The following is a 15,406-nucleotide window of genomic DNA, read 5'->3' as shown; positions in this document are numbered from 1 at the left end:
GGGGAAGGGCAGCAGGAAAGGCTTCCAGCAGGAAGTGAGACTGGCAGGTGAGGGTCACAGGAGGGGCAGGGGTGGGATGGGTGGGGGTGGCTCCTGGGATGTCTTCCAGGGGAGTCAAAGAGGCCACAGGAAGCATGGGGTAAGTGGGTCAGATTTCACATGTTCACACCTTGTAGAGGGAGAACCGAGCAGAGGGCCTTGGAAGGGTGACGGGATGCAAAGAAGTGACCAACGGTTTCCAGAATGAACAGGTCACAGGCCTCACTCAGCCGCCCTGAGAAAGGAGACCCCTACAGTGGGGAGAATTGGGGTGGAGCTAGAAGCAATAGGTTTGATAATGGGAGGAACCAGAGTGGAAGAGAGGTGATTTGGACAGGAGGTCATGCAGCCGGGCTTGGTGGTGCACACCTGTAATCCCAGCAACTCATGACGCAGAGGCAGGAGGATGGCACATTCCGGGCCAGCTCAAGCAATTTAGCGACACCCTTTCTCAAAAATAAGAAGGGCTAGATAGAAATATAGCTCAGTAGTAAAGCACCTCTAGATTGAATCCCCAGTACCTGCCCTTTCTGCCAAATTAAAAAAAAAAAAAATAGGAAAAGAAATGAGTGCTGTGAGTATTACTCCAGGGCCTGGAGGTGGCCTGGTTCCCAGAGGAGACTTCAGCCTCTCAAGCCCTGGATCAGAGCCTCTTTCTCTTGGTGGAAGCACCCATCCCTTGAAACACAGAGAAGACAAATATCTCTTCCGCTTTGCTGCAAGGTGCCTGCTGTTGACAGGGGATGGGGGCCAGGGATTAAAAACTGGAAACAAAGAAATCCAAGTGCCTGTGTAGAGCTGGGAATTCCAAGGTCTGCTTTACTTTGCAGATTTACAAAGGAGCATTCCTTTGCCTCTTGCTGAGTGTCACTTGAGACACCACTCCAGGGTGTTTGGCCAAGGTCTGGATGCCTTGAGCATCCAGGGAGAGAGGGTGGAAGGGTCTGTGGCGTTTGCCTGGTGATTCCTTCTGAGGAGTCGATCCCTTTCTTCACATGCAGCCATGAGGGTTCATTCATTCAGGAGACCTTGCTGAGGACTGAGGACCCGCCACATACAAGGCACTGTGCCAGGAGCTATTCTCCTGGGGCCAGAGTCAAGATAGGGAGAAAAGTTTGTTGATAGAAAAAATATAATGCAAGAAATCAAATAACACCAAGTGCCATGAAGTAGTATATAATGGAGTATCTTATAAACAAAGCAGAAAGGGCTCTTGGGAGCACTGGGGAGAATTTGGGTAGGATGGAAGGCTCCTTGCAGAAGGTGGGATCTGCCTGGGGAATGGAGGGTAAGAGGCAAAGGCAGGTGGGTGATGGGACTGGAGGACCCAGAGGACCCAGATGGAGCCGGCAGGAGCCATCTTTTACTGTATTTCAAAGCTAAGCTCTTCTCCCACTTTTAATATCAAATTGCAGAAGGATGAAGGACATATAATCTGTGCAATCTTCATGTAATGTTCTGTTTTTGATTCCATGTCTTATAATCGATAGGGTCAAGAGTTCAGGAAATATAGCAACTCATTTAACCCATCAGCTCTTATCAAATTCCTGCTGTGTTGCTGTGGAAAGATGGCCACCGAGGGAGTTGGAGATAAAAACGGAAGTGTCCAAGCCCTCTAGGAATTTCAGTCCCTTGAGCAATGGTGTATTTAGGGAGGAGTGAGTGGGACAGGGTGATTGGAAACCAGGGGGTGTGGGGTAGGAGGAGTGAGGTGGAATGAGGAAGGATCAGGGTGGGGGAAGCCCTGTGGTTACTTAAAAGTGGATCAAGGCTGTTTGAGCAGGAAGCCACCCCAGATTAAAGTAACTTGTCTCTGTTCAGTCCTGACCATTCGGGGACTAGAGGTTACATTTTTGGAAACACACTGGGAGTGGTTGTCCTTCCTGGGAAAGATCACTTAGGATGGGCCCCGTAGAGATGGGCAGGACCAGCTGCGTGACCCAGTATAAGAGTAAACTGCGGGCCTCCCCGCTGGAAACTTCTTTGAAATTTCAAGACGCAACAGCAGAGCCTTAAAACCAAGTGCCCAGCTCACACACTCCAGATGTTGGCCCCAAGCAGACGGGACTGCCTGGACCTCTGTGGGACTGTGTGGTAAGACGACGGCACCGTGGGTTACAGTCTAGGGCTGGGGCATCGAATCTCTCTGTGCAAGTGCTGAGTATTTCCTGAGGGCGGGGATGGGAGATGAGTGCCATGTCTCCAGGAGCATCTACTGTTCACAGCAGTGCTACCATGTACACACTGCCATCTCCACGCGGCAGGAAGGCTGTATCATGAGTTTGGGAATTGGAGTTTTCACATGTCTTATGAGTTTCTCTAACTTGGACAAGTTCCTGACCTTCTTGGAGCCGTAAATTCCCTCCATATAAAAATGGGCATCATGATACCATCTTGGCAGGATGTTGGTATAATTCAATGAAATAAGAAGTCTGAAAGTTTGAGCCCAGCCTAGCTCTTAATAAATGTTAGTATCCTTCTTTCTAGAAACGTGTTGAATATTTATTTATTTTTTTTCATTTTCTGGAAGCGTAGAGGATTGAAATAGTTTGGGATACATTCTTGTCATTAATTTGTTTTTCCGTCTCTGGCTTATTGAAACATACCACCCTAATTTCAAAGAGCCGAGGCAGTGGGAGGACGTGCTCCATTGTACAGTCAGGAGAAATCCAGTCCCATCTGACTCACAAGCTGAATCTGAGTGGGATTGGAACTAGACTGCTTACTATTAGCCTCATTGGGGTATCCTCTGGTTTTGCACCTCAGTGTTCCCATCAGCCCCAAGTCCTGACCTCAGCAGGTCACCGTGAGATGATAATGTGAATATTCAGCCTCTGGTCCATCCTTTGATAGTCCTTCAGATAGTCTTTGCTCCTCATCCACAGCATGGTTTGTGGAAAACTGAAGAAAAGACATTAGAAACATTTCCTAAATATTATGCTTGGGCAACTCTTTTATCAACTAAGAGTGGGTTTGTTAGATATTGGCATGGGGGCTGCTTTTCAGTGGTCTTGTTGTTTCCTCTGGTCCTATATTTTGGGGAGCTGGAAGGTTGTCTTTCTGCTTAGGATTGAAAGTCAATGCAATTGTGTGTATTTGCTTCTTAGAGATAAACATCCAAAAACACACAGTACATGGGCTCATACACCACCCCACATGCACATGTATCACCTGCATATGCACCCATACATACCTCTTACACGTACACCCACACTACATATATACAAGCACTGCCTGCACACACCACCTACACATACACACATAAACAGACATGCACAAAATACATGTGCTACACACACACCAACCCACATAAACACCCCACCTCTGAGCCCACGTGCTAGCTTGCCTTAGTCTCTCCTCTGCGTCTCCTTCCCTCCCTCTGCAGTCTTGCCTGAGCATCTCCTCTACTTGCTTATCCAGTGTGTGAGGATTAGGTATCTCCCCTGTCCCACCCCGTGCACCCCACTCCCAGTGCCTCGTCCTGAAGACTCCAGGTCATGGCTTCCATTCTTCATCCCCTTGGCCAACCCATTGCCTCTCACGGATTCCTGGATTGTAACTCAGGCTTCCTGGGCCCTGTTCCTGCTCTCCCAGAGTCCTACTGCATCACTTCTGTCCTACATCTGGAGACATTTGGGTGGAGCCAGGCCGTGCCTGTGGGTGCTCTGCTGGGCTTCTCCCTACTGCTTATCCAGTTGTGAGCACTCAGTTCTCTCCATGTGGGTCCCTCCCTGGACCTTAGCTACCTCTATGAGGAGCCAGGGGCCAGGAAAGGGGAAGAGGGCTCAGTGTGAGGCCCTGCCATGGCAGGCCCTTTGATACCTGCTCTTCATTTGGGGCTCACAGTAGCCCTGGGAGGTGGGCTTTGTCATCCCATGTGCCCACGAGAAGTAAGTAACTTAAAGTATGAAAGTGTGTACTATACAGAGTACCAGCGTACCACCTGCCTCATGGAACAGGAGACCCACTGACCCTCAGGCTCTGGTGGGTCCTTGCTCTCCAATCCCCAATCCCCAGACTATGGAGTCTTTCCCCAGATCTATAAGTGGCTTATTATATTAGTAGTTTTTTGCAGGTTAACCAGCATCAGTGATCTCTTTCCTTGGTGGTTTTAATATAGTAAGGCTATGAGTAGAGCTGTTTTGTTTGTTTTATACAGTTTTATTGAGGTGTAATTGGTATGCAACATATGAGTAAATATATAATAAGTTTTGACATTTGTATAGACCCTTGAAACCATTACCACAATCAACATAATGCGTGTCTATCATCTGCAGGAGTTCCCTCTTATAAACCACCCTCCCTCCCCCCGCTACCTTTCCACAGGCAATTGCTGCTCTACTTTTAGTTACTATAGATTGGTTGCATTTTCTAGGATTTTAGGTAAATAGAATCACACAATATGTACTGTTTTGTCCTCTGGCTTTTTTCACATAGCATAATTATCCTGAGATTCATCACCAGACAGTAGAGAGCAATAGTCATTCCTTCTCCTTGTTGAGTCGTGGTCTGCCATGAGGATCTACTGCCCAGTTTACTGATTTACCTAGTGATGGGCATTCAGGTTGCTTCTGGTTTGGAGCTATGGCACATAAAACTGCTGTGAGCATTCATGAGCAAGTCTTTGGACATATGCTTTCATTTCTCTTGGGAAAATACCTGGGAGTGGAAGGGCAGGGTCATATGTGAATGTGTGTTTGACTTTTTAAGATACTGCCAAATTGTTTACTGCAGCAGCCGTACCATTTCACATTCCCGCCAGCAGCAGTGTGGGCGAGCTCCCTGTCTTACATGTTCTACATCCAGCACTTGGCTGTAGATCTGATTTCCAGGCTTGGTGGGTATGGAACTTGTGAGCCCCAAATGGCCAAGCCTAACAGTTGAAGCAGGTGGCTTTTAGGTTGGACTGGGAAACCTTGGAAGGATCCCAAAGCAAGGACGGCAGAATCAGGGGTTTTCTAGAAGCATTCTTCAAATTGCTGTTTGCAGGATGGCTGGCGAAGGTCGGGGAATGAGAAGTTGGCACTAGCCTCAGCATGAGATCACGTGGTCTCGACCAGGCCTGACGATGTTTGAGAATGAAACAAAATCGAGCTACATCTCCAGCTCTTTTTATTTTTAAATTTGAGTCAGAGTCTTGCTAAGGTTCCCAGGCTGACCTTAAACTTGTGATCCTCTGAGCTCGATCTCTGGAGCCAGGGGGATTACAGGCATGTGCCATCGTGCTTGGCTTATTTTAGGCATTTTGGGAAAAGGTGGCAAGAGTTGTTAACAAGAAGAGGCATGAGGATCAATGAGCAGTCAGAGGGGACTATGACCTTGGGAGACTAAAGCTCTGTGAGGGCAGGAGCTGTGTCTGATGGATCTACCTTTACAGCCTCGCACCAAGAGCCAGGCACAGGCTGGGAAATCAATGGTTGAATGGATGATGACCAAGTGCGCAAATTATGAGCTCATGGGAGCTCATGGGATATGATTCACCTCAATCAGCATCTGTCAACACCGTGTGGATTTTGTGGCACAGATCTGGGTGTCAGGGGTAGAAGGAACTTCTGAGACTATGTGGTTTGACCTATTCATTTGCAGATGAGTTCCAAAGAAACTATGTTCTCTTGTCCAAGGTCATTCAGATAGGCTCATAGACCAAAGCTGGACCCTATTCTAGGTTTCTTTTAGCAATAACCTATTTTTCTTCCCTAGGAACATAGTGATTCATAGATCTTTGGGTTGTTGTTCTGCAAACATTCCTCCGACTCAAATGTTGGTCCTTGGCTTATCACACCCTATCCACAGTTTATTTATCTCATCATTTCCCTTCCCCACAAACTGAACTCTTATTTACCATGTATTTTTCTAGTTCTTAGCAATGCATTTAGTTGTTCAACAAATATTTGTGTGAATGAATGAATGAACAGAAGGAATTGTGTGAACAAGGTGAGTGGGGAGGGGAGGGGTCACCTTGGAGCTACATGTGCAACCACATTTGTCTTCTAGGAGACAGCTTAGCTTACATGCCCCCCCTCCCCTCCCAACTGCACCCCTAAGCAGGTGGATGTACCTATGGTCCAGGATTTCGGTCTAGCCAGCCCCAGGGCACAGGCACAGTCTTTTCTGGTGTGAATGCAGGATGCTGAGAGGGGTGAGCTGGAGTGTAAGAGGACAGCATGAGCTGGAGGTGACAGCCCAGGGCCCTTGTGCACAGGCCCAGCTGGGTCCCAGGACAGGCTTGCCATCAGGATCTGAGGAGTCCCTCCCTCATGAGTGACAGACTGCCTTTTGTCCTGGGGCCACAGGGGAAGAAGACCATAAGGAGTGGCCAGTGGGGTTTCTCATGGCCAGGCTGTGGGGTGGTGCTGGGCTCTCAGCACAGTGGGACTCTAGTGGGAGACGGAGGTATAGAGCGATGGAGGAAGCTGGGTGCCATTTCCTCTGCACCACTTCACTTCTGACAGTCCCCTGTGTGGGAACTAGAGGAGGGGTTGGCTTCCTGGAGGCAGAGGGTTGCACTGTGGAGGCTGGTTTCTCTTTGGCCAGCTCGAGTGGGCAGCAGATCTTGGGTGTCGAAACTCCTTCTTCTCTCAGTTCACAACTGTCGCCCACAGAGCTCCCCACACCCATCACTCTCAGCCAACTCCTTGTTTTACGTGCCCAGTACATGTCTTGCCAAGGTCCCCTTATCTTGCACCCATGCCAGCGTCTCCCTCCTTACCCTCCTCCAGGACACCTCCAACACCATTCCTTCCTCTCTATTGGGGGCCTTTCAGGATCTCATTAACTTTCATTCCAATGGACAGAGTGGCCTCTGACTCTCTCACTTGTCTGCTTCTCCTGCCTCTAATCCACCCCATGTGCTGCCACCAGGAATGTCAGCTCCGATCAGACCCCACAGATTCTTTCTTCTAAAAGTCAATGAGCTATTCGGCCACACGACAGACACCGACCATTGAAGGCCCAGCACTCAAGGCTTTCCTTCATCTGGCCCTCGTCTTGTTCCCAAATGCATTTCTTTGAATCCTACATTGCAGCCTAGAAAGAGTGACTTCCCTTAGCCCCTGGCTCACCTGGGGACATGGTTGGTGCCAGGTCCTCGTTCTGGCACAGCCTTTGTTGAGAATACCCTCTTGGACCCCCACCTTCTCTTCCGTGGCCCAGCTTCAGTGCTACCTCGTCTGGTGAGTGCTCCACATCACCCCAGCCTGAAGTCAGTCCCTCCCTGCAGTCCCAGGGCTGGCGTGGCCCCTCCCCTCCTCCCTCACGTCCTGGTTGTTTGCAGACACGCCTCCCTAACAAGAATATAGGGGTAGATGACAAGACTATAGGACGGTCACGTTTGATGTTTGCGTCATCTAAAACACCCAGAAAACTGTTTTGTACATGGCGGGCGGGTGGGTGGCCCATTGAATGAATGAAAGCTTGACCATGACCTTAGAGAGTCACCATCTCCTGTTTCTGCTGCCTTGGGAGACAGCAGATCCTACGTTCTCTTTATAGTTTCTCAATATGAGAAAACTGAGGGGAAAACCCACAACTCCTCCCTCACCCCAAGTCAGGACAAGTCACTGGGAGGGACTTCCGGCTGTGCCTTTCCCGGCAGGATCCCTATTCTCCTCAGTCTCTCTGCCTCCCAACCCTTGGCCAACACAGAGGGGACTTTTAGGCCGAGAACATTTACTGTTGCTTTCTTTGCCTTTCCCAGAGCCCGGGGGCATTTAGGTGACTGCTAAAAATAGCTCCCCCAGTCCTGCAAAGAGAGCTTGCTTATTTTCTGAAGTGTCCCCACGCCCTCCCCTGCCCTGCCCGAGGCTCAGCCTGCAGGTCCAATGACTCTGAGCCTCCCTGAGGCCTCCGAGGGCTGCCTTGCAGGGAGGTCATGGGACCGGGCTCCCTGAACCAGACACAGCTGAGGTCTGAGGCCTGGGTTGAGTCCTGGGCTCCCTCTTAACATCTCTCTGACCCTCAGATTCCCTCCACCGTAGAAAGGGGAGGCCAGATTCCCAGATGAACACATCCTGGGTGGTGCACCAGCAATTGTATCTTTACTGTGATCCGAATCCCTAGGCTTGAGCACAGCTCTCCCAGTTCAGTGGGTCAGTCAAGGACAAGGGACAGGCCAGTGTGACATATTAAGTCAAACCAAATGGATGTTGATGTAGATTAAAGATAATTAGATATTGTCAATGACCCAGGACTCAACCTAATAGCACAGTGACTGGCAGCGTGTTTCTGCGACAGGCCAGGTAGTTAAGTATTTTTGGCTTTGTGAGCCATGTGGTCTCTGTTGCTTGAAAATAGCCTCAGTCAATACTTAACACCAACGGGCATGGCTGTGCGCCACTAAAGCCGTATTTACAAAGACGGTCTGCGGTCTGGCTTTGGCTCCGGTCGTCTAGGCCAACCCTTGTAATGTTATATAAAACTCATTCATATATAAACTTTTTGAAACATATAAGTCAACACTCAGGCATCTTTGCAGTTTCTATGTGGCTTTTAACAACATCAACTTCTACGAGGCAATTATTCTAGGTGGTTTATAAATGTTAACCAATTCAGTCCTCACGGCAACCCAATGCAGTATGCACTCTTATTATTTCCTCCATTTTACAGATGAGGAAACTGAGGCTCAGAGAGGCTAAGTAACTTGTCTGAAATCACATTGTTTAAGCTCATGGCAAGTGGTTTCAGGACGGAAGTGGGTGTAAGGAGGTTATGAGGGACCCAGGCCAGTTTGTTGCTCACAGAGCACAGGGGGATGGATGGTCTTCAGATGCTTGGGGTGGGAGCAGGTGTGGTGTAGGTGGACGGAGGGCCTAACATGTCACCTGGGATGGAAAAGCCACTTCCCTGTTGTGGGGAGCCAGACACAGGGTAACCTGGGCCTGGGCCACTTCTTAGGTGATTCCCCAGGGCACACAAGGGCCAATGACAGGAAGCATCTCTGCCTGAGGAACAGGAAATGGTTTTCATTCCTTCTGCTTCACACAAGGGCTCAGGGAGGCTCTGGGCCCAGCCTCAGGGGACCTGGTGGAGAGAGGAAGGCAGAGAAGCAGGCTCCCTAGATGCCTTCAGCTGTGGCCGCAAACCAGGGTATTGCCCCCCAGTTCCCTTTTGCCTGTTGGCTGAGCTACAAAGGGACACAGCCACCACCCAGGACTCTGGCCCACTCAGTGCCATGCTGGTCTTCCCTCCATCCTTAGCCCATGCTGGTCCCCTCTCTGGGACACCTGTGCCATCCCTTGCACCCCTCCTCAATTCTTTCATCTCTTTTAAGATTGGCCCAATGTCACCTCCTGGGAGCCTGCTCTGACTTCCCCCTCACCACCCCCAGGCTGAGCAAGGTCCCCCCGCACAGTGCCACCCCAACTCCTCTCTCTACCTTCCGTCCTGTCACTGCCTTCGTGTCCCTGACTCTCCCACTAGGAGGGGACCTCCTTGAGGGAGGGCCTGTCTGCCCCGTATCCTCATCACCGAGGTCGGTATCTAGCACTTGGGGTAGAGGCTGGTTGAAAGCAGGTGTGTGTGTGAAGGGGACACTACTGCCTGAAACCCAGCCTCCCCACTTACAGGGCTTGGTCCTTGGGCAAGTCGCCTGGCCTTTGGGAGTCTTGACGATGGTGGTCAGTGATGTTGGTGAAGAGTTGGGGGGATTAAGGAGGTAATGCAGGCAGTGGTCGTTACCGTGCCTGGCCTCTAGGAGGCACTGTGGAGGAGGCCAAGCAGAGAGAGTCAGGAGCGTGTCCTTGCCCTGTTAGCCTCAAGTGAGGAAGGGGGGAAGGGGACAAGAGAAGGCACTTTGAATGCCCCAAAGCCACAACATCAACCAAAAGAACTAAAGGAGTCGTCAGGGTCTGGATCTGGATTGTCCCCAAAACACTCGTGTGTTGAAAGCATGGTCCCCAGTGCAGCAGGGCTCGGAGGTGGGGCGTGGAGGCGAGAGTGGATCAGGAGGGCTGTGACCTCATCAGCAGATGGAACCACTGACAGCTGGATGAACAACTGGAAGGTGGGATCTAGTGGGAGGTAGGAGGTCACTGGGGCGGGCCCTGGAGGGGTTTATCTAGTCCCTGGACTCTCCACCCCCTGCCCTCTCTGCTTCCTGGCCACCAGCAGCCGAGCAGCTTTCCTCCGCCACACCCTGCCACCATGATGTTCTGCCTCACCTCGGGCCCAGGGCAACGAGTCGGCTGACCATGGACTGAGACCTCTACAATTGTGAGCCCGAGTAAATCTTTCCTCCTCTAAGTTTGTTATCAGGTATTTTTTGGTCACAGCAATAAACTGACTAACAAAGGGGCTTATGAGTTAGCGTCGGTTGTGACAGGAGCACTGGACTTGGAGTCCTAGCTCTGTCTCTGAGCAGCTGGGTGTTGTTGACCAAACTGTCACAGCTCCTAAAGACCCAACACCAAATCAACTGTGAGGGGGGAGTGTCATCATAACCACCTCCCAAGGCCACTGTGAAGCTGCGGTGAGATAGCAGAGCCACAAAACAACTGGCCCAGCTCCCAGGAAACGCAGAATCAGAGTTAGTGAGTCAGAATCTGCAGAATACTCGGGAAGACTCTGAGTAGATCTCAGCCTGGGGTATTGGACATGTTTCCTTGTCCTACTGTTTAATAGTTTACCAATCTAGAGTTGTCCAGTCCTGGGTTTGAATCCTAACTGTGTCATTAGCTCTCAGGGTGGCCATGCAAGTGATTTAACCTCTCTGAACCTCTCTGATTTTATTGTTCTTTTTCTGTTCATTACTTCTTTAAATGAAACCACCTATCTCAGACTCTTGTGGGCTAAAATGTCGGTACAGCCCAGTTTCTGGCACATAACAAAGTCTGAAGTATTAGCATTAATCAGCACTTTCTGAAGAATAAGCATGAATGATCTGGTAAATCCCAAATGTAAAAACTGGTATGTGGGGTGGCTTGGGGTAAGGATCAGGCTTTTCATCTTTGCAGGCCAAGTAGGAAGAACGAGATCAAGTTAGGAGTCCTTCCTGTCCTGGGGTGGAGTGTGGGGCAGTGCTCAGTTCAGTTTGAGGAGAGTCCATGGGGAACGGGACAGTGGGAAGGGCCAAGGCTTCTAGGATCCTTGAATGACTTTACCACAAGCCAGCGTTGTGCAGAGAGGAAACTGAGTCCCAAAGAGAACACCATCTTCCCCTGACTCATGACTGCCAATGACAGATGGGACCAGTCCTTGTCCCTGAGGTAAAACCATTCATTTGTGCACAGTGTGGGAGAGGGTTGTGACAGGGGTCACAGGAGTGGAGGAGACCCTTCGAGGGGGCTCACAGAGCTCACAGGAGGCGCTGGACAGATGGCTGGTGGTTTAGGGGGCTGACAGTCCTGAGAAGACCTTGTTCCCACAGGAAGAAGGGAGGGAGCAAGGAGGCAGGATGTGGAGGGCAGGGAGCTGTCAGCGCCAGGAATTTTTCACAGAGAGAAAAGGGGTGACGAGTGGAGGTGGGTTAAATCCCCCCAAACCACCCCCTGCCTGAGTTCCAGTCCCCCGAGTTCCCTTCTGTTTTTCTTCTGTTGCTTCTCAATTCTACTCTGAGGTGGAAACTGCCATTGTACCTGTTCCCAAAGGGCTTTTGCAGAGACAAAACTGTCTGGCCACCTGGCCTTTCCTACTCCCTCCAGGGTCAGGACCAGGATTTTTTTTTTTCTCCCTCCTCCCTTTCTTTCTTTTCTTGCTTTTGAAAATTGTATTTTTAATGGATACATAATAAATGTACATTTTTAAAATATGTATTTTTTATTGTAGCTGGACACAATATTTTATTTTATTTTATTTATTTTCACGTGGTGCTGAAGATTGAACCCAGTGCCTCACGCGTGCTAGGCGAATGCTCTACCACTGAGCCCCAGCCCCAGCCCCTAATGGTACATTTTTTGGGGGGTCCAGTATGATGTTTTGATGCCTGTATGCCTGATGCAATGATCAAATCAGGGCAATAGGCCTATCTATCACCTCCAACAGTTGTCATTGCCGTGCATACGTTTCTAATAAGAGAACTCAGAGCCCGGTGAGGAGCCCCACTCTGGCCTAGATTCCCATTTACGGAAGGCACAGCTGGTGGTGACTTCTTAAATCTGGCTGGGCCAATTCCTACAAGGCCAGGCCCGGGTACCTCGGCCTGGAGAAGGAAGAGCTGCAGCTCTGGGCAGGGCAGCCTTGCCTTGCTGGTGACACTGACAGCGAAGCCCCAGCAGCAGTCTGATCTTTATCTAGTGAGTGGCCAGGTTTTCCAGGCGTTTTACTTCCATTGCTTCATAGACTCCTCACCAAAACCCAAGGAGGAAGTTGCTGTGATTATTTTGGTATAACAGAGGCCCTCTGAAGCTAAGAGTCATGATCAAGGTCACCAGGCAGAAAGGCGAGGCCAGGAGTCCCAGCCCCTTGAAGTCTGTCTGACTTCAAGGCCTCTGTGCCTACCTCTGCAACCAGGAAGCTGGAGTGAAGGGGGGTTAGAGCAGGGCAGGTGAGAAGTCAGGCTTTGGAAGACAAAACTGGTTCCTACAGATGGAGGAGAGGCTGGTGGCCTTTGGGATCTCTCTTAGTCTCTGCGCCTCTAGAGGGGTCTTGAGACCAGAGGCAGGCCTTCTTTCCTTCCTTCTTCCTTCCTTCCCTCCTTCCCTTCCACCCTTCCCTCCCTCCTTCCCTCCCTCCCCTCTTCCCTCCCTCCCTCCTTCCTTCCTTCCTTCCACTGATTGAACCAGGGGCAGTCTACCATTGAGCTATATCCCCAGCCCTTTTTTTACATTTTGTTTAAAGGCAGGGTCTCCCTTTGTTGCTGAGGCTGGTTTTGAACTTGTGATCCTCCTGCCTCAGCCTCCCAAGTATCTGGAACTACAGGCTCTTGCCACCATACCCAGCTGAAACTAGAGGTATTTCTAAACTAAGCTACAGAAAGAGACTGGCTTCGTTAGCAGAGGGAGGTTATTGGGGGCCTACGGGCAAGATGAGAGAAAAGGTCCATTGACAGATGAAGACAAGCTCTGGTGGGACAGTGACTGGACACAGCTGGCCGCTGGAGTGTCCTCGGTTTTCATCCCAGCTCTATCTCTAGCTGTGTGACCTTAGATAGGACGTTTCCTCTTTGATCTTGGGTTCTCCGAGCTGTGCCCTGAAGCTCCGTGTTTTCTGAGGCTGCTTCCTGCTGACAGCCTGTGGTTTCGGCCTTGGATGTTCAGATGGGGCCTCCAGAAGGGGAGGGGGGAAAAGACTTAAGAGGGCGTCTCTGGGAGAGGAGTTGTCTTTTGGAACGTAAACAGACCTGGGAGCCTCAAACAGGCAGCCCCTTAAAAGGGCAAATATGTGTGTGCCCAGAGTGGGACAGGCCCTGCCCTTGGGGGATGGAACTTCTCTCAGGAGGGGCGTGTCTACCTTTCCCCTCCACTCCCTGTGCTTAGGGAGATATTGAAACTATTCAATAACAGGTGTGGCCTGGACGGGAACCAATCAGAGCAGTCAGGCTGTGAACAGGAGGTATAAGGTTGGACCAGGGTGTCCAACGTTTGGTCAGCCCAACTCCTGCGCATGATTCTTCCAGAAAAACCTGGCTTAGGTGCTAAAGAGCCAAGAGTTGGGTGGGGCAAGTTGAGTGGGTGAGGCAGGAAGAGGGGACTACTATCCTCCCAGACATCAGCCTGTCCCCCTAGAACCCTGCCATGCTGCCACCCAGCCTCACCACACCCTCACGCCCTGCATGATGCAGTCCAGCTGACCAGCTGCTGATGCACTGCAGAGACTTAGGAGACAATGGGGAACTGATCTGTATTCTGCGTGGTCATCCCCTGCTCCATAACAGGCAGGGTACCTCCCTGGAGCCTGTTGCTGTCTGCCTGAGGACATGGAGCCTGACCGTCGACCATTAGTGCTTTGTCTCACACACTCTTGGCTCCTGGCTACCAAGTCCTGTGGAAGTCTCCCTTCCTCTACATTTTCCTCAGCTGCCAGCTTGTCCCAGGCCTTGGGTCCATGTGCCAGGATCGCTGTGTCCACCTGCCGTCTGCCTCCCCACTTTCAGACCCTGGGACTGATTCTCACTCCCTACAAAAGTTCCTGATGGTTTGTCACCTGGTGACAGATTTCAATCAGTATCACCTAACTGAATATTAAGGAACCGTCTTTCCCCGTTTTCCATGAGTATAGGTCATTTCCCAACTGACCAAGAGACATGTACTCAGCACAAACTAAGCACAAGTACTTTATTAGCTATAGAAGTGGGGGTGGGTGTCAAGAAGCAGGAGACAGGACCCCTGCCCTCCAGGGGCCTTTGCTGTATTCATGACGACGGGCAATATCAATATGATAATTAAAAGACATCCTTAGACAATGTGTTTTTTGAGGGTTGCCTGGGTCCCTTAAAAGACATGTCACAAATTTTGTAAAAAAAAAAACAAAACAAAACATAAAAACAGAGCCAATAAAAAGTTCTAGAATGACAATTAAAATAGATCATGATTTATATGAAAAGCCGGATGTTACATTAAATTATTACATGGATAAGAGTTCAGAAATAAAGCAATGTTCTCTAGAAGTTATCTTGAGTTCACTAGGAACAAGTTATGCCACATGTATCTTGTTGTTTTTTTCTTTGATAAGGTTCTAGAGCTCCGTGCAGAGGAATGCCCTAGATTTAGCATACCTTGAGTTCCACAGGGTTTTAGGAAAATTTTTTCATTTTGTCATCATAGAAAAGAGGGCTGGATAAAAGCATAGTCATGTGGCTTTCGAGCTGGTTGGAGCAATGAACCGTGAGAGTATCGATGACTAGTTCTCTGGCATTCTGAGATGAGGTGGTTGTGTTGTGGGGCTGAATGTCTTTGTCATTGTTGACATGTTCAGTGACGATGTAGATGATGGCCATAGACCTTCTAATCAGTCAGTGATCTGAATCAAGGAGAAACAGCAAAGAAGAAATGATACCCCGCCCCCGAAATGAATACCATCCAACAGAGAGAAATAATCTTATATTTATGTTGCCAAACTTCAGATCTATAAGTATGGGATGGGGAGAATCTAGCTGGACCTTGCTGCTATTTCACATTTATCCAAGTACAACAGGCTGGGCAGAAAACTGAGCAGATGTCAGAACCTCCAATCCTCGGTCCGTGGGAGGCCCCTGCACTAGGAGCTGTGCCACAGAGTCACCTTGGGGCTTTCCCTGCCAGCCCACCTCCACCCTTCCCTCCCTATTGGATGGTGCTTTTAAATCAGTCACCCCCAGATCCTGCAGCGAGTCGAGTGAGTGAACCCTCTTGGAAACTGCTCTTGCAGAGGGCGGGGAATCAGGTCCTGTCTGCACAGTCATGGAGAGGGTAGCTGAGCGCCAGCTCTGAGCACCTCGAAGTCACATTCTGTGATT

The 15,406-nt window shown here is 50.0% G+C and overlaps 1 protein-coding gene across 2 annotated transcripts in view; it reads left to right on the top strand.

Annotated features, from left to right (window-relative positions):
- Positions 1-15,406, top strand: part of Daam2 (dishevelled associated activator of morphogenesis 2) — a 107,111-nt gene that overhangs the window by 47,187 nt on the left and 44,518 nt on the right. The window lies entirely within an intron of this gene.

Source organism: Urocitellus parryii, chromosome 8 (genome assembly GCF_045843805.1).
Source record: "Urocitellus parryii isolate mUroPar1 chromosome 8, mUroPar1.hap1, whole genome shotgun sequence".
Classification (NCBI taxonomy): Eukaryota; Metazoa; Chordata; class Mammalia; order Rodentia; family Sciuridae; genus Urocitellus; species Urocitellus parryii.
The sequence above is the reverse complement of the archived record's forward strand: the minus strand, read 5'-3'. Positions and strand labels throughout refer to the sequence as shown.